The sequence below is a fragment of the Aphis gossypii genome, chromosome X (assembly GCF_020184175.1).
Source record: "Aphis gossypii isolate Hap1 chromosome X, ASM2018417v2, whole genome shotgun sequence".
In the NCBI taxonomy this organism is placed as follows: domain Eukaryota; kingdom Metazoa; phylum Arthropoda; class Insecta; order Hemiptera; family Aphididae; genus Aphis; species Aphis gossypii.
In genome coordinates this window covers 36,573,866-36,594,088 of record NC_065533.1, presented here as the reverse complement: position 1 = coordinate 36,594,088, position 20,223 = coordinate 36,573,866, and the positions used below count along the sequence as shown (strand labels likewise).

Sequence of the window (20,223 nt, the reverse complement as noted above, 5' to 3'; positions counted from 1 at the left end):
AAAATCTAATGTCTCAAATTAGCATATAATTAATGAAATAGGCATATTTTCACTTATATTAATAATTAAATATCATTTTTTATTTTTTTACTAATTTAGTATTTTTATTTTATTCAATGAGTTATATTATATTTTATCTAAATTAAATATTGAATCTTAATAGCATATTTTAATGTGTTAGTTATGAAATCTAATGTCTCAAATTACCATATTATTTATGATATAGGCATATTTACACATATATTAATGATTAAAAATCATTTTTTATTTTTTTATTAACTAAATATTTTTATTTTATTCAATGTGTTATTATATATTTTCAATAAATTTATAAAGATGTGTAATAGTTATTGTTTCATGTGTTAGGAATAAAATCTTATGGCTCAAATTACCATATTATAAATGAAATAGCCAATAGGCATATTTACACGTTTATCAATAATTAAAAATCATTTTTTATTTTTTTATTAATTAAATATTTTCATTTATGCAGTGTGTTATATTATATTTTCAATAAATTTATAAAAAAGTGTTGTAGTTATAGTTTCATGAATAAGGAATAAAATCTAATGTCTCAAATTACCATATTATATATGAAATAGGCATATTTACACATAGGTATATTAATAATTAAATATCATTTTTTATTTTTTTATTAATTTAGTATTTTCATTTTCTTCAATGAGTTGTTTTATATTTTTTTTAATTTTTAAATTGAATCTTAAGTGCATATTGTCATGTGTTAGAAATGAAATTGAATGCTTAAATTAGTAAATCATTAATAAAATAACTATATTTACACAGTAATTAATAATTAAAAATTGAAAATAAGAATTCATTTTTTTTTTTTTTTATTTAGTATTATCATTTTATTCAATATGTTATATTATATTTCCTCTGAATAAAATGAATCTACTGATTCTAAATCTTATGGTAATTTTATAAAATGGTTAGGGCTTGTGTTATGGGTTTCATCAAAAGAATAAAATAATATTTTGCTGGTTGTCTTGATCCTGTTTTCTACATTTGATTTCCTTGTTTTTTGGTTCCTGTACTCGTGAATTATTGCTGCCAGAAGTGTTGTTTCTTTTGTGTCTGCATCGCTGCTATTGATGCTGTGCTGGAATCATCTAGTTGTTTATTTTGACTACCTATCTAAAATAGAATACGATTAATGTTTTTCCTTAAGTCCCAATTAGTTATTAAAAACAGTCTGGTCCCATATTGTTCATTCATTTATACGGTCACTTTTTTCTTCAGATTGAGACCTGCGTAAAAGATTTAGTTCATGTTTGATAGTATATGCGTGGTTATCAATCATTAGTTTTTACTGAGTTAGTCCTTGAGCCTCTCTATAAGTGGTGTTGGTATTTATTGGGATTCCTGTGTTTGAATACCATGATATTTTTATTCTATTATTAATATAATACAATGAGCTTTTAAAAATGTTTGCCAAAAATATGTAATTATAATAAGATAGAAATTATACTCAGAGAGATGGGAAAGTAATGGTGTGATGCACAATTTTTACCAAAATCTATAAGGACATGTTTGTATAGACTAATAATACCAAATATTGTTCACTAATCTAACGGGTTATGTATAAAAAAATTGAATATTATTCTGTTCATCACTTCAATTTCTTTTTCCATTGTGATGGGTTTTCTTGTTATATGACGAGTGTACTTGTTGATGGAAGCTGCTCGATGGTCTTTTTCCTTGTTTACTGCTTTGCTGTCATGGATTGTACTGGAATCACCCAGCTGTTCCTCTTTTCTATCTGAAATTAAATATAATTAATTTGTTTTCACTTATGTAACATCAGTTAATTTAATAGCTGGTCATATTATATACTTTAATAGTAGAGTTGTTAAATTAAAAACTGTCTAGTCTTTAATTTCTGTATAATATTATCCACGTCAGCGTATGTTAATATCATAAGAGCAATGTACTATAGCTTGAGTTGTAATTAACGACGGCAATAGAATATCATTAATCGGAAATTAACAAAATAATAAAAATATATTGAAATTTTCTTACCATTTATTTATTTTACCTCTACTTCACAAAAACTATTCACGGTTGCTCATACGGTGTTCATAATTTTGACTGGTGAATTGTGTTGATATAACGTTTTAAAATATATATTGTAGGCGATCAGGTACTGTCTCATGAATCTTAGAATATAATTTTTTTTATTTCATTTGATTTTAGTGTTGCCATGTCGGTATTTTATTTAAAATATTAATATAATATATCCGTTGTTATCATTATCAGTTATCAGTTTATCACTATTTTCTATCGTATTACCACTGAGATAGATAAGATCATGGCTAAGTATATTATAGATTATAATAAATGTAAATGGTATATAAATGGTGTATTTACACAGTATAAACTTAATAATAATTATGAAAAAATGATTTTATATTTTATACATTTCATTCAAACATTTTATTCATAAAGTTATATTATAGTTACTCTACATTTAAAAATGATTTTTATGGTTAAAGCTGCAACTGTGTGAAATGAAAACTTATATTATTATTGGCAAAATTATAATGAAAATTGTATGTTTACATACATTTTAATTATTAAAAATAAGATTTTACTTTTTTTTTAAATTTAATACCATCATTTTGTTCATAAAATTATATAATAAATACTCTACACTTAAAAATGATTCTAATGATTCTAGTTTCGACTGTGTGAAATGAAATTTCATATTGTTTATTAACAAAATAATAAAGGAAATGGTATGTTTACAGTCTACAAACTTTATTTTTAATTAGCAAATTTAAAATGAACTAGATATGTTGACATAAATATTAATTATAAGATTATACTTTTTTTTTTAAATTTAATATTATCATATTGTACAAAAGTAATATAATAATTTTTCTACATTTAATAATGATTAATGATTCCTATAATTCTATAGTTATAATTACAACTGTTTGATATGAAAGTTCATAATGTTTATTAATAATATAATTATGGAAATGGTGTGTTTACACTGTACAAACAGTACAAACATAAAATTGACTAATAAAAATATTTTTTTTTTTTATATTTCATAAAAACATTTTATTCAAAAAGTTATATTGTAGTTACTCTACATTTAAAAATGATTTTAATTGTTATAGTTTTAACTCTCTGAAATGAAAACTTTATTTTTATTTAGCAAATTTAAAATGAACAAGGTAATTTTACTTACAAATTTGATATTAATAATAAGATTTTACTTTTTTTTTTAAATTTAATATTATCATTTTGTTCATAAATAGTTGTGTAATAGTACTATAAATATTTAATTCATAATTAGTCTAAATATATATTTTAAAGATTTAATTGAATGTATCTGAAATAAAAAGATTCAAGTCCCCATATTTATTAAATTACAACAAAATAAGTAACTAAAATTGTTATTACAATAAATGAGTAAATATGTTTATTATTTTTTCCTTAAATTTAAAATTGTAAAACAATGATATTAATTTAGTACACGATTTATTATATATATTTTTTACAACGTTCTCAAAATATCAAAAATAGTATAATTTTTTTCACAGTCATTTCAAGTTTAAATTTTGTCAAAATCGAATATTCGAACAACAAATCACTATTTTACAATAATTATTCAAAGATATATTTATACAATATAAATAATTATAATATATTATTCACAGGGACACGCTTTTTTATTATATATACTATTATTTTTTCTCAGTGGCATAACATCAAAATTTGAGCCTGGAAGTGAAAGTTTTAACGGTCTCTTCTTAGCATGCAGACATAATATAGTAAGGTATGAGGAGAGGTGCATTCATCCTACTAAAATTATTTTATACGTTTTTTAAAAATATTGCATCATATTTTACTAATTCAAAATTGTATTATAATTTTGAAATATTAAAAAAAAAAATTAACGGATTAATAGTTTATTATAAATATTATTAAAAGAAAATCAATATACTTAATATTACTTCAAGTCTCTTAAGCAAACGAAGTCCGAGCGGGGTGCACTTGTACTCTCTGATTATTCTTAGTAATTAAGAAAAATAATGTAGGTACCTATTACGTAGGCAAACGGGCTAGGATGCACATGTACTTTCTGATCATTTTTAGTTAGGTACACCACTGATTTTTCTATAATACATGATAACATTTACAAAATAATTAGATTATAAGCTTTTGACATTTTTTGTAACTGTACTCTATTGCATGTACTACATATACTATAAGTCAGTTTTGGCTAAAAAGCTAATAGCAATGATACCTATGTACGATTTAAATACACACTTACATTATTTCTATAATATATATTAAATATAAATACAATAAATGCAATGTTTTTGACAAAAATGAATTTAATCACACCGTATTACTATAATAGCAAATAAATTACTATTTTTTTTTTCGTGTCAGACGCATTATAGTACCTATAACAGTAATAATAATAATGGTATAAGTTATATAGTATAAAATAAACAAATAAATAAATAAAATAACTTTAAAATAAATTTTAAAATAAACATTACCTACATAATATTAATAAATAAGGTTATTGGTGGATTTATATTATTTCTGCCCAGATGCGGGCTACGTTAATTCCTTGGATTGTGCCTTTGTGAATGTCTTCTAGGGTGCAGGTTTGTGAGCAATCTGTGCATGAGATAATGTGTTGCATTGTCTGTACTTCTCCACATAAGCACAAGGTGTCTGTACTATCTAGCAGTCCCCATTTTATTAGATTGTCTTTCGTTCGTCCAATTCCTGTCCTGAGTCTGTTTAGTGTTCGCCAAACCGGCCATGTTTCATTATGACCAGATGGGAGCGACTCGTTTATAAATTACTATAACAGCAATATAAATAATGTATTACATACTATTTAATATTTTGTTATTAGCTACCTAATAATTAATATCGTACATAAGAGTGGTCACCATATAGGTAGTTGAATTATCATGTCTGGTCTCTTTTCATATGTGTATTATATAGTACTATAGTAGCCAGTAGGTACCTCATAATAATCATTATTAATAATAATGATATTATAATTATAATATATATTATTATATATACATACATACATACATACATAGACACATAGTCAAATATACATATATTTTTCGCAAATTTTTCATTTTTTTTTCATAGTAGGTCCTAGTGACCTAGTAGCTACTTTTGAAAATTTCGTGAATTTTGTTTTGATTTAAAATTTCAAGTTGAATGTATAAACAAAAACACATCGTTGATGATGTGTACAAACAAATAAATAATGTAATAAATAATAATGATAATATACTTATTAAGCCCAGGTATGACTACCCCGTTCCTAAGCACGGCCATAAGCAATGAGCATATTGTATTAATTACTCATGTAACTATGTAAGTACTGAATAAAGTACCATGTCTGTCTTATGAACTCGCGAAAAACAGGAATTACAAAATATCACAACCCAATTTAAACGAAGAATATAATCCGTTCTTGGCACGACAACCGTTAAGATTTGAAAAAAAAACATTGGTCCGGATAATCAGTATACTAATATTATAATAATATAGTTTTCGTATCAGTGTTTCTTAAACTTTTTTTTCAGTCGCCGAGTGCCAAGATTGCCAAATTGGACTGGTTGTACGTATTTAATTATATAATATTAAATAGTTATACCGATCGAATGACTAATCAGTACCTAATTTGTAATCACAAATTATTCAAATTTTCGAATTACAACAATAACAACAATGGCATTAAATAATAATGTTTTAATTGAATGTAGAACACTGATGATAATAAACTTGGCGGGAATTTAAAATCGACCTACTGGAGAAAAAAAACATACAGACATGGAAAATAATAAAATAATATAAAATATTATCGACCAGACGCGGTCGATGACGATTTGCGCTGACTAAACGTAGTCTGTAGTACCAGGGCTGCGTGTGATAGTCGCTACTCGCTACTTGATTTTTAGTTTTTATCGTCCTGTGCGCGTACACCGACGGCGGCGGCGGCAGCGGCTTGTAGCAGATCGGTCAAAATCCATCACGCCCACAACATATGCCCCTGTTACACGTATTCCAATATTTCACGTTATAGCCGGGTAAAACGCGTTTCTACAATTTCGTTTATAACGCGTTTCTATACTACTTCGTTAATCGTGTATAACGCGTTATACACAAATGCGCAAACTACATATAATATATATATAATCCAATATACTAGGTATTAAAACTACTCACATATATTTATCATCCTATGTTATGTGAAAGTATTAAAATTAAAAAAGCCATGGGAAATTCTATTCACTTGAACGTCTAAATTTTAACTTAATGCTTGTGTTTAAACTTTTAAAGTATATCGTATATTATATTATATCATGTAAAATTGGAAAAAATTAATTTAATATTTTTTCCTTGTTAGGTATCTATATAATTAGTAATTGCATTATTCTGTTGAATATTTGTATTTCATCACCAAGTTATTTAATATTGTAAAATATATTATGCAGTTTTATGATAACACAATTTACATAGTACTATAAAATATAATAATGAAAAAAATAAAGTTTTATAGAAATTAAAAATATATTTTATTAGGTATCTAGGTAGTTCTAGGTACTACTGGTACTAGTATCTAATTTAAATAAACATTAGGTAAATAAATTTAATTTAATCTAATTTAATTTATAATTGTATATTATATAAGTGCTTATAATTTTTATTTTCATACATTTTAAAATGCATATTTTTCAAATAAATTGGTATAAAATATTGGAATTGGTACAATTATTGTTTTATTAATTATTACCTGCTATAACTCTAACACCCATTCTTCCCTGCATTCTTTCGCAATTTCGTTACAGCCTTTGTTATATTTTCATTAACGAGACGTTGGAGACACGACCTCGGTGCTAACGGTATCTTTATTATTGATCAGGTATGAACCTGAACCAAAACTTAAATAAAAAATTGCTTCTCAGCTGTTGTGACTACGATTAGACTTGTACTCAAATTGCGAATAATAATATAAAATTGTATAAAAATAATAAAATAATTAAATGAAAAAATAGTGTAAAACCGTATTCATCGTAATGAAGACCAATAGCCAATAGGTAATTATTGTTTTATTAGTTGTAAATAAACCATTTATAGACTGATGGGTTAGTCGATTATATTGGGAAAAAAATTGGATTTAATTTTGTAAGACGGATTTTTCACGAGTTAAATTACTAATATATTAGTATATATACAGTATACTGTCAGTAAAGGTATTTATGACGCGTGCTCGCAGTGTATTAATTGTACATAACAATTTTTATATTTTGTGCATTACATTTTTACAAACAATTTTAAATACTTCAAGTTTAAATTTTGTCAAAATTGGATATTCAAACAAAAATTCACTATTTTATAATAATTATTAAAATATATATTTATCCAATATAAATAATTAAAATATATTATTCACGGGGACATGATGTTTTATTATGTTTACTGTTATTTTTTTCTCAGTGGAGTAACTTTAAAATTTGGGCTCTGAAGCGAAAGCTTTAACGGCTTCTTCTCAACATGCAGACATTATAAATTGAGGTGTGAAGAGAGGTGTATTCATCTTCCTAAAATTATTTTATACGTTTTTTTAAAAATATTGCAGCATATTTTACTAATTCAAAATTTTATTATAATTTTGAAGTATCTATTAAAAAAAATTAATATTTTAATAGTTTATTATAAGTATTATTAAAAGAAAATTAATGTACCTACCTTTTAATTCTGGTCTCCAAAACAAACGGGCTCGGGTGCACCTGTACCTACTTTCTGATCATTCTTATGATTACGCTACTGATTTTCTATAATACATAATAAAAATTACAAAACGATTATATTATTTCACTCTCTTTAAGCTTTTGCCAATTTTTGTAACTGTACTATATGGCATGTACTGCTTAAGTCAGTTTTGACTAAAAAGCTAATAGCAATGATACCTATGTACGATTTAAATACATTTTTTAAATTATTGCAATAATATATATATTAAATATAAATACAATAAATGCGATTTTTTTTGGCAAAAATGAATTCAATCAAATCGTATTACTACAATAGCCAATAAATTACTATAACAGCAATATGAATAATGTATTACATACTGTCTAATATTTTGTTATTTGCTATCGTACATAAGAGTGGTTACCATATCTGTCATGTATCATGTCTGGTCTTTTTAAAATGTAAATTATATCGTATTTTATCAATTTTCATTCAGAATAATATTTTATGTGTTTCTTTTTTTACCCGATTTTTAACCATGTATTAATAATTTTTAATTATTATTAATGGCCCATACAACTCGTCGGTGAGCGGCGACCCGCTATGCCGCCGTCGTCACTAACCGTCATCCAATATGGGGTCCTGGTACATCGGAGGCACTATAGCGGCACTACGTAAAGAAAAAAATCAAATAAAGAAAAATAACTCTAAATAAGTAGGTATGCAATAATATATCTCAATAATATGCATTCTTTCAAAAATCAAAATATTATTTATCTACATGGTTTTGTTTATGGGTTGTCAATTTCAAATTATGATTTAATAGTTATAATTTGTAAGTTATAACTAATGATAAATTACTACAGAAATCGAGAAGCTAATCCGAGGAAAGATTGATACATATATAATAACTCTCACGTTTACTTTGAGACAAACCAATTTTAAAGTACCTATTAAAAAAAAATGAATGGTTTAATAGTTTGTTATAAATATTATTAAAAGAAAATCAATATACTTAATATTACTTCAAGTCTCTTAAGCAAACGAAGTCCGAGCGGGGTGCACTTGCACTCTCTGATTATTCTTAGTAACTAAGAAAAACCTATTACCTATTACGTAGGCAAACGGGCTAGGTCGCTAGGATGCACATTGCACATGTACTTTCTAATAATTTTTAATTACGCCACTGATTTTTCTATAATACATGATAACATTTACAAAATGATTAGATTATTTCATTATTTTTAAGCTTTTGCCAATTTTTGTAACTATACTATATGGAATGTACTGCATAAGTCAGTTTTGACTAAAAAGCTAAAAGAAATTATATACCTATGTATGATTTAAATACACACTAAGCATTATTATAATAATATATTAAATATAAATACAATAAATGCAATGTTTTTGGCAAAAATGAATTCAATCAAACCGTATTACTATAATAGCAAATAAATTACTATAAAAGCAATATAAATAATGTATTATATATTATCTAATATTTTATCGGTTTATCTTTTTTTTCCGATTTTTAACCACGGTCCACACAACTATCGTCGTAGAGTGGCGACCCGTTAATCTGCCCGGCCCATACTAGTTGCCTCCCTGCTCCCATATAGGATTAAGTAGTGGTTCATAAACTTCACTAAACAGATCTACATAAATAGATAATGTTTATTCATTATTAAGAATATCAGACTTGGTTAAAAACAATAATAATATTATTTGCTGTCTGGGATACGATATTTATAAAAAAAATTACTCAACTATAAAAATAATAAATCAATAAGTCAAAAAAATAGGAAGTAGTTGGTACCTATTATTAGTCAATAAAAAAAATGTATGCTAATAATAATATAATATGCATACCTAAAAAAAATTATTTATAACATTGCTTAGGCTTGTATTTTTTAGCCAATATTTGCAGGTACTCAAAATTTGATATTTTTTTTCACTTAGCTTTTTTATTTGGGTGTCAATGAAAATTATTTTGTTTCTAATTTGTAATTGTCAATGTAGTTTAAGATTATTAGAACTTTGTATTAAAATTACAGTCTCAGTCTGAATTAATTTTAAAACTTCGATAAATTTGTATATATTAGGATGCGGAGACTCAAAATAGCTATTTAATTTATTATGGAAGGATTCGCATTTCGCATGCATTGGTTGTGCGATGATTGCTGGAACTTTTTTCTGCTCATATATGGGGTGGAAAAATTGAATCTCCTGATATATATGTATTTACTAAATATTATATAATCGTATTATATATAACAAAAATCATAAATTACGACATTGAAATTACAAACTTAATTTGAAACATAATGTTTGAAAATGTTTGAAACCACTTATATATTTATTACCTAACTAATGGGAGGCAACTAGTACTAGACCCTTTTCGTTTATGATAAAATTTAGGGTACGCCGGGAGGCAACTCGTACATAGTCGGGAGGCAATTCGTATAAAAATTATGGACTTCGGGAGGCAACTAGTGTGCGCCGTCGGCACGAACCGTTATTCAATATGGGGTCCTGGTACCATCGGAGGCACAATATTATTCGTCTACATGGTTTTTGTTCTACATGGTTAATGGGTTGTCATTTTTTTTTTGTCAATTTGTTTACATTTCGACATGAAATTTTTCAAAAAAAAAGAAAGGAAGACTGACGAATTATTTTCATCAAATCCCCTGTAAACGCGTTACGCATTATTTTTAAGGCGCGTGGACAGTTCTTTTCTTCTATTCGGACACAGCTTGTTTTCGTACGAGTAACTGATACTAAACACATGATAGCTAATCATCATTAGCTTATGAAGACATCTAACAACTCATAATATTCATAGTATTATTTTATTTTAGCGGTAGACGCACGATGTAGAAAAGATATCTTCTCTATATCGTAGGTAGACGAAAGATACTATTCATTATCCAACATAAAATACGCTAAATACGCTTAAAAAAAATTTAAAAGCGTCTAAAAGGTATTATTACCTAATTAGGTATATAGGTATATACGAGTAGGTATAAATACCTAACCTAACCTTTTGGCGATTTAAAATATGAAAACATGTTTAATTTCATAAATTAATTTACACTTTGTATAGCAAATTCGGTCTTCAGATATTAGTTTTTATGTACATTAAATTTAGTTATTATATGAAATGATAAAATTTTAAACAAAATTTTTCAAAATGAGAAATACTATTTTGATCGCTATGCAAAATGGTTTTTCATAAATTCAAAAATTTGAAAAATCTGGCATTGGTAAAGCATGTGAATGTGTGATCTACATGGTCCGCCGTGATCTACATTAATTCCATTCACACAAAGAGAAGTTTTGCCGGGGACTACCATAGTGTCTGATGAATGGAAATCATACTCCAGTTAGGTTACTATCAATCATTCAAAAAAAAGTTTTTGTTTCATAAAAAGTAATATTGTAACAACAATCATATTTTGAACATAATTTATATATTTTGATTAATACTTATTAAATCATTTGTTTTATAGACATAAACAACTCAAATGTATTAAAAATAGTTATTTTTTTAGTTGAGTTACATTTTTTATTACATAATATTACATATTTATTTAACTAGTTATCTATTGTTTTCTCGGTTACTAGATTATTGTTATGATGTTCATGTTCACCATGCTTCATGACATCTTCATGCAATAACTTTTTTTTAAATATGAATGAATACTAATAAGTAGGTAATAATAATTAATATTATTATTTTTTATTTTGAATTTAAGAGGACGTCGTCAGTCGTTGCCAGATAAATTGAGATGGCGGAGGCGGCGCTTTTCAGTAGGTCGTAATTAGAGAGCCTATATTATATAGGCTCTCTACTCGTATGAGTATCCCAAACTAGTCGCGATGTGTAAATCTATGTATAAATTATAATAATTTATCTATGTATATTAATATATTTTCGGTAGTAACATTGAAATACAAAGAACCCCTGATTTTTCGTTATTGCGCCGTCGCCGCCGCCGTCTCAATTTATCTGCCAACGACTGTATCCGCATGTGTCCCTCATGTGTTGTCTCTGTCTTACACACGTACGACATAGACAAAACGTGTTTACGCAAACTGAATAGAACTATAAAAATTAAATATATTTATATATTATATTTAACCTATTTTAGAACTCGCTCAATTTTGGTTTTAGAGTAAATATACTTATTATAAAATTGAATTGTGGTAATATTTCTAAAAGCGTTTTTTTTTTAAAAAAAAATTTTAATTTTGAAAAGTTAAAGGTCATTTACAAATGTTGACATTTTCGCTATTTCTAAACGATACAATGAACGTTAGGTATATTGGGAATAATGGAAAAAACGCAGCGTCTCGCCCTAAGAAATATTGTCATAATTCGATTTTATATTAGGTATAAATATATCTAGAACCAAAATTGAGTGAGTTCTACTCAGTATGCGTAAACGCGTTTTGTCTATGTCGTACGTGTATGAGATGGCGACAACACATGCGGATATAACGTCTTAATTTGTTGAAATTGGTTTTGCAAATTTATTATGCAAAAACTGAATTTAATAATAAAGATCGTTAACTTAGGCGCCACCGATGTACCAGGATTCCATGAAGACAACGACGTCTGCGGACCGGTGGGGCAATAGAAACTGCCGGCAACATGTCATGTAGTACAACACAATATTATAATATAAACTATAGAACATTATAATAAGTGATCTAACATTTGTACGTACGTAGTGATCGTACAAATTTGGAGGTATTTCCTACATATATTGATTATGAATACTATATTTTATTATAATGTTGTTCGTAATTAATAATTTCACATTTTATTTTAATTTAAAAAAACTGTCAAACAAATACTACTATAAAATAAAAATATTATTAAACTAATAATACAGTAACTACTCAGTACGCTGTTTGACATTATAATACCTTAATACCTTATTATTATATCTACACTAAAAAATTTGTTAAGAAGCATACTTTGTATAAACATATTATTATTGTTGCAATGTTACTGTAATTACGTGATAAATGAATTTGTGAAAGGTTTTTTAACCAAATTTTAGTTTTTTAGATTTTTAAATCACTACAATAAGATTTTCACACCTCCAAAAAAAATGTTTGTCTAAGTATGCCAAGGTAAGATTGAATTGAATAATAAATTTATAGGTATAAGAATATTATCTATAGTGCATCTATATCTGTGTACGATTCATCGATAAGAGCAAATCGAATGGCTTATCGTATTTTTAAAGTTAGTGTACTGTTGTATCACGACCGCGATATAATGCATTTATTACAAAATTAATGGCTTTATGACTTAATACTTAATTAAATAAATTAAACTCAACATTTATTTCAAAATATTATCAAAAAATAGTGTGAAAAATGTTTGGTAGGTACCTACCAATGTGAAAATAAATTCAAATCAAAAATAAACTAAATAAACCGAGCTTGTATAAATCATTTTTTTTTAATTTATTGTTAAATACGTATGAAAAAGAAACTATACTCAGTTTCCCGTTAAACTAAATAACATAATCCTTCGAAATGAATAACTGTGTGAAAAATACAGTGTATTTTGCTAAAATCTAGACGCCCATTTTTTTTTATTATTATGTGCTTGTTTTTTTTTTTATGTTAGTAAATTTTTACGTATTGTGGGTATCAACCTTGTTATAAAGGCACACGTGGCAGCTGACCAACGGTGCTCCGAAAAATTCGTGAGTTTTTTCTTGTTTTATTTTATACATTACCTATTATTAGTTGTGCACTTGTGCCGAACTGGCAAGTTAGGTAGAATTATTATCTGTTGAGCCAAAATAAAGGTCGTAATTATTATACATTTATTTATGCTATATGGTCTATATTTAATATTTATTATACCATATCTAACATTACACGAGTCGAGTTACCAATTTGTACATCACACACAAATACACAATAGCAATCACAGAATTTGCTCGACTATACTGTTCACCTGTTGAGTGTTATTTATGTGTACACAATACGTGCATACAAATACACCGGTCGGACTGTTCATGGTAAGTTGCGCAACGATGTTTACTAGTTGCGGACAAAGTAATAAAAACCACGTGAGTCGAGGACGAAATAAAAGTTATCATACGAATTGCAGACGAATTTACAATCATTATTTTTATTACGATTGCTGACGTTGGACAATCAATAATGTTTAATATCGACGATTATTGGATTGATTATTAATCAGCATTAAGATTGTGCCAGTGCTTTTGAAACGGCCGCCTAAAACTATTTATTTATATTACCTAGTTATATTGTAATATTTAATGCAGTCATTAGATTTAGCCAAAGTATATAGCATTGATTATAGAATAGTCTGTACTATAATAAAGGAATAATACTAGCGGGATTAAAAAGAACAATTTTTTAAAACATTTACGGGCTACTATTATAGTCATCTAACGAAGTGGATGAAACGATTTTTGCCACAAAATCTATAATGTTTAAAAAACAAAAAACATTCACAATCTATGGCAAAAATAAATATTTTAAGAGTAACAATTACACTTTTGCAAGACAGAAATATTTTTAACCCTTATAGGGTTTCAAAGTTCAAAGGTGTCGGCACCGAAACGGTCGGCACATTTTTCGTGCTGTTTGCGGTCAGATTATTTCTATCTACCTGATAGTAAAATTTATGGTATATATTATATTATGTACTAAATTTATTCTATACAGTATATAATATATTAACTGTAAAAATATATTTAAAAGCGTATTGCTATTGGATATACCGATTTTTTGGTACTCGTTTGTTTATATAGATTTCATTACAGATAAAATGTTGAAAAAATGTATTATGTCAATTAGGTATATAGTTAGACAGTATCGATATCCGTCGATAACATTTACCTACTTAGTCTTTAGTATAATACACAGTATAATACACTCCTTTGTAGAGTTCCGTGGTAAATGGCGTTTTAAAATGGATGACTCTTTGGAAATTTTGGAAACTACAAAAAGCAATCTTTTAGCAGTACATAGCGGTTACTAATATACCTACTACATAATAAATTCTAAATCGTTTAACATTAGACTTTGAAATTTCGGCCAAACTCCGATTTGTTATATCGTTATATGTTTATGAACGCAGTTATTTAAACATGGAACTATGGAAAGTAAAAGGAGGAAAAAGACTTTTATACAATTAGACCAAAGAATTAAAAAACATTAGCTGCGTATTAATTGGACAAAAATTTGAAAAAATGCTTGAACATCATTGCCGAAATACAAAAGCTAGAATAAGTAATATAAAATTAATAAAAATAATAATAATAATAATCTTTTAAACACGTCAGTAAAAATTACTGCCTGCAGTCCTAAGTTTGGAAAATTAAATGTGGAGTTTAAATACAACATGTATCTATAATAGTATATAGAATTAATTTAGTATATTATACATATACCTTAAATTTGATATTTATCTAACAGGTAGATAGAAATAAACTGACCGCAAACAGCACGAAAAAGGAGCCGACCCCAAATGTTATGACCGCAAATGTCCCGGAACTAAGTTCAAACTACCCTCAATTGACTTTAAATTTGTTAACCAAATTTTTCTTTTATAAAATAAAAACGTGTATTACACAACATTACACATTTACAGTGAAATATAATCACACCAAAAACACTTCGTTATAACCGAGTGTAAAAAAAAAGCTAAGTTGAAAAAAAATATTTAGTAATGATTAAATCTTTAAAAGACGTGATAAAATATGGAAATTAAGTAAAATGCCATTTTATAATATTACAAATACCTATGATGACAAATAATATCAATTGTAATGTTAAATACTTAGTCAACATATTATGTTTAACTATTTGGCAGGACGTAAAACTGTAGAAAAGTAGAAGTATCAAGTATACTTAAATTCAATTAAGTAACCACTACATGCAGTATTTACAGTAATTAATGATGTATCAACAATATGTTGACTATGTATTTAACATTACAATTGATCTTATTAATTTTCATCATAGGTATTTTTAATATTATAAAATGGCATTTTACTTAATTTTCATATTATATCACGTCTTTTAAAGATTTAATCATTACTAATTTTTTTTTTTTAACTTAGCTTTTTTTTTACACCGAGTTATAACGAAGTGTTTTTGATGTGATATCAACTATTTTTAATGTTGATGTGTTAATTATCTGGTATTCTATAATAATAATAATAATAATAATAATAATCTTTAATAACCTCTGGCCTCCTGACTAATTTTTTTTTTCCATAATTATAATGTAGACATCTTTTCCACCTCGAGGCCAGCGTTCAATACTTGTTGACATATCGTTGCATCTAATCCATTTCTTATTGTAGTTAATAATTGATGTATAATGGGCTTGAGACATAGATGGACCATAATATTAATTATAGAAGGAATTAATAATAATACAATATTAACACGTCGCGAACAATCGAGTGCTAGTCACGAAATGGTTTGTTTTTGCAATTGTCAGTTGTCACCATAGAGTAATAATATCATCCGTGCGTCGTCGTAGTACATCGTCGCTGCTGCCGCCGCCGCCGCGATGAGAGCACAGACTTCTTTATAGAAATCTGTGGATGAGAGTAGTGGGAATGGATATGCGGCGGGTCGGGGGATATTTACGATATTTTCGTTCCCTGACCCACCGCTCATCCATCCCAACTGTTCCGTACGCAAAATCGATCTTAAAAGTACTTGAACATTTTTGCTTATAACTTACAAACTATCTCACCAATTTGCTAGCGGATTCCTCTGTTCCCACCTGCACAATATTTCTGATCGATTGATACCTCATACTACTTTATATGTTCAGCCGTTTGCCCTATAGAGCTTGGCAAAGAATTGACATAAATTAGGACGGTTTTTCAATGTTAAAACTCGGTGTCCTGTTATTATACGTTAGTGGCTACTCCGCTATTTTTTTTTAATTAGCTTCGCGCCACTACCGTCGCGCTGGATTTTGTTCATCAATATTTGATAAAAAAAAAAAATACCATCTGATTGTAAATTTTGTACTACCTATAACGTTAAAATATTAAAACTGTTGTATGATAACAACATGATTTGTGTTATCATCCATTATTATATAATACATCTTTTTATGTGTCAATCATTGTAATGAACCGGAAAAAATATAATTGGTTGGCTTAATTAAAACAAAAAATAAATTATTAATTAAAATACTAGTCCTAAAATGTAGTTCCATTTATGGCGATGGCGTTGCCCAATATTTAATTGCAATTACCAAATGGTTATAGTTGCAAGATTAATAGTTAATTTGACTACAATATTATGTAGATGACAATTTCTCAAACTAAATATTTAGTTAATCCAACTATTATTATTTTTGAAATTTATAGTAAATAGAACTAAATGTTCCATAGTCTTTACTATAATTTTAGTCAAATTGACTAATCATTAGTTTTTGGAATAGCTAAAAAAATATAGTAGATTTTTCTAATAGTTTAATTTAAACTACTAATATTTTTAGAGGTGACCATGTTCGTAAGAAAAAGAAAGTACAATAATTTATTTTCATTAATCTTACAAACAAAAAATGGTATACTATTGGTTTGAATGAATATAGATTAGTTAGTAGTTAGTAAGTATATTTTAGTTAGAGCTTTCAAATTTATTTTATAATTCAGATTCTCATAAATTCCTTAATATTAGCTACATGTATTTGTATCATAAGCAAGGATAGGGACTTAATGCATTTAAAAACATAAAAATAAACACATACATATGCATAATAAAGTATCGAAATATTTTTGTACATTTTATACATATTGACATATTGTTATATTAATACTCACAAGAAAAATTTCTCCCAATACATTTTATAACAGAATTTGAAGATATGTTGGAAAATGATACAACTGTCTTACAACCCTTATTGTGTAATATATTCAAAGCTTTATAAATATCCTTAGAAGTTGTAATAGTTATACCGGTTAATAACCTATTAGAAATGAGATATACAAATATTAAGTTCATTATAAATAATAATTATAACTTTACTAATTCATATTCATTCGGTGTAAGGACATCAGTTAAATGAATGATTTCATTCTTATAGATGTCTAATATTTCTTTTTGAACATACATTGTTTTATTATCGCCCATAAAGGATCACAAACTTTAAAGTACAAAATATGTTTTAAAATAGTATTAACTAATCAATATAATCCATATTTAGTCTTAAACAAAACTGGAAACCATAAAGTGAAACTATGTGTATTGATAAAATTTTTTAGATATTTAGAGAGATTTTAAATAAATTAAATTAAATTTTATTTTGGGAGTCAACAATTTCACAGTGTTTATTTTGTTTTATTTGTTTTAATTTAAAAACTTGATTTTTTAACAAATATTTATATTAGTATTTCCCAGGTATAAGAAATGTAAATTTTAAATTATTTTGGCTCTTTTTAAGCTATTAAAAACAAGTTCTTAAATATTTGTTTACAAATAAAAATACTTGAAAATTGATTACAAGTTCTTTTTATAAAAAATAAAATAAAACAAAGTATAGTCACAATGTTTCGTTTAAGTGTTTAAATTTCAAATTTTAGTGAGATTCATTAAAATCAAAAAAAAATTTTCAAACTATTTTGTAGGTAGGTAGTTAAAAATTAATTTAATTATTATATCCTTGATTATACTTATAGTTTATAAATAAGGTTAAATTTTAATATAAGATATCTTATAAGTTTTTTTAGAAGAATTTAAATTAATAACTTAGGGTAAAGTCACATTAACTTTTTATGAATTATTTTGTCAGACATGTAGGCTGACGATTGTCTCAGTTCAGAATTGTTTTTTATTGAAAGATCAATATTAAAGATCCATTTGTGGTTTAAACTATAAATGGAACATGTAAGAATAAAGGAAGCAAACTTCTAAAAAAATCACTTTTTAAATTTGAATTCTTATCCAGGAAATAGGAAATCAATTTTACTATATTTTACTTTATTCACAAGAAGTGTATCTATTGACATTAAGAAAGTATTTTGTCTGCGTACTTAACCATACAAGTAGCTTAGCTGAATGATGATAGATAATAACTAAGAGATTAATTGTTGTTTAGGGAGCAATGGAAGTTATTTGTCGAGACGTCGAGTCTACATCTTAGATCATATACTGTGATGGAGCCATTGCGTATTATTTTGTTGCCACTATTATCGACGAGTCTCCAAATCAGGTGACGATGTGCAACTCCTCGCTTAATTATCCATAGATTACAATAGATACTGTGAATAAATATACGAGGAGCTGCACTGCGCGTGCGCTTATCGAACACCTAATTTGTCGACTCGTCGCTGATATCGACAACGTTTTTTTGTATTGATAATACAATACGCTGTGTAGTATATAATATTATGTAGTATATAGTATAGTATAGAATATGATCTAAGGCAGGGGTGGCCAAACTTTTTTTGGTCACGATCTACTAAAAATATACTTCATCTTTGAGGATCGACTTCCATAAAAAATTATACAGATAAAACTCAAACCTCGATTAATTTTCGTGCGAATGTCCTTAAAAATAAATTCTAACTTTGAAATAGTCCGCGATCGACCTTTTGGTCACCCCTGATCTGAGGTCTACATGCACGAGAAGTTTACACTTATCCTGTAAAAAGTATTGATAATAGACTATGCATTATCATGAAATAATAATATGATATACGGTTAAATTCAGCTAGTTTCAATGCAAATAGGCAATAAGTATGTAATCATGAAAAAAAGAAATTTTGTACATTTGAATATTATAAGACCTTATATTGAAGCATCAATATTTACCGCAATTATAGAAATTGTATAAAAGTGTTGTATTCAAAATTATAGTATAGTCTTCACTAAAATTTCAAGTTTGAATTTTAGAAAATTGCTACCTGTGATAAAAGAATAATCATTATTTCTTATGTTATAATGTTAATTGAAATCGTTCAATTACCTGTAATGGAAACACGGCACATTTATTACCTACGTATCCACTAACAACATGGCTCTGTATGGAGAGCACTCTTTTATTAGATTTCATAATAGTTCAAAATTGATCGTCTAAATAAAAGAAATCGAATTTAAGTATAAACAATTTATCTGTGCAGATATGGCAGATGTCACACAGTCATTCTAGTAGATAATAAATTAATAAATCAAACTACATGGATATTGGAAAAAAAAACAAAAATTAAACTAATGGGTAGGTTTATTTCGTAGCGTCACAGAATGTCACGCTATTTGTCCAAACAAGTCATGTTTTCTTCATATTAATTAGACGTATGGGTACCTACACGAAATTAGCTCCACTACTCGATTCAAAAAAAAATTCAAAATAATCAAAAACATTGATTGTAAACACAATTTTTGAAATCAATCGTATCGATATCGTATTAATCT

General features: G+C 26.7%; 1 long non-coding RNA gene across 3 annotated transcripts; it reads right to left on the bottom strand.

Moving 5' to 3' along the window:
• Nucleotides 1–4,327: 4,327 nt before the first annotated feature.
• Nucleotides 4,328–16,272, bottom strand: LOC126551896 (uncharacterized). 3 transcript variants are annotated; one of them, XR_007605778.1, is made up of 3 exons: nucleotides 16,029–16,272; nucleotides 4,546–4,855; nucleotides 4,328–4,442 (listed from the first exon to the last, which is right to left on the bottom strand). It is a non-coding gene; the product is annotated as an uncharacterized LOC126551896 (long non-coding RNA). The 3 variants fall into 3 exon arrangements; XR_007605779.1 differs by lacking the exon at nucleotides 16,029–16,272 and adding an exon at nucleotides 4,933–5,009; XR_007605777.1 differs by lacking the exon at nucleotides 16,029–16,272 and adding an exon at nucleotides 4,914–4,986.
• Nucleotides 16,273–20,223: the final 3,951 nt, after the last annotated feature.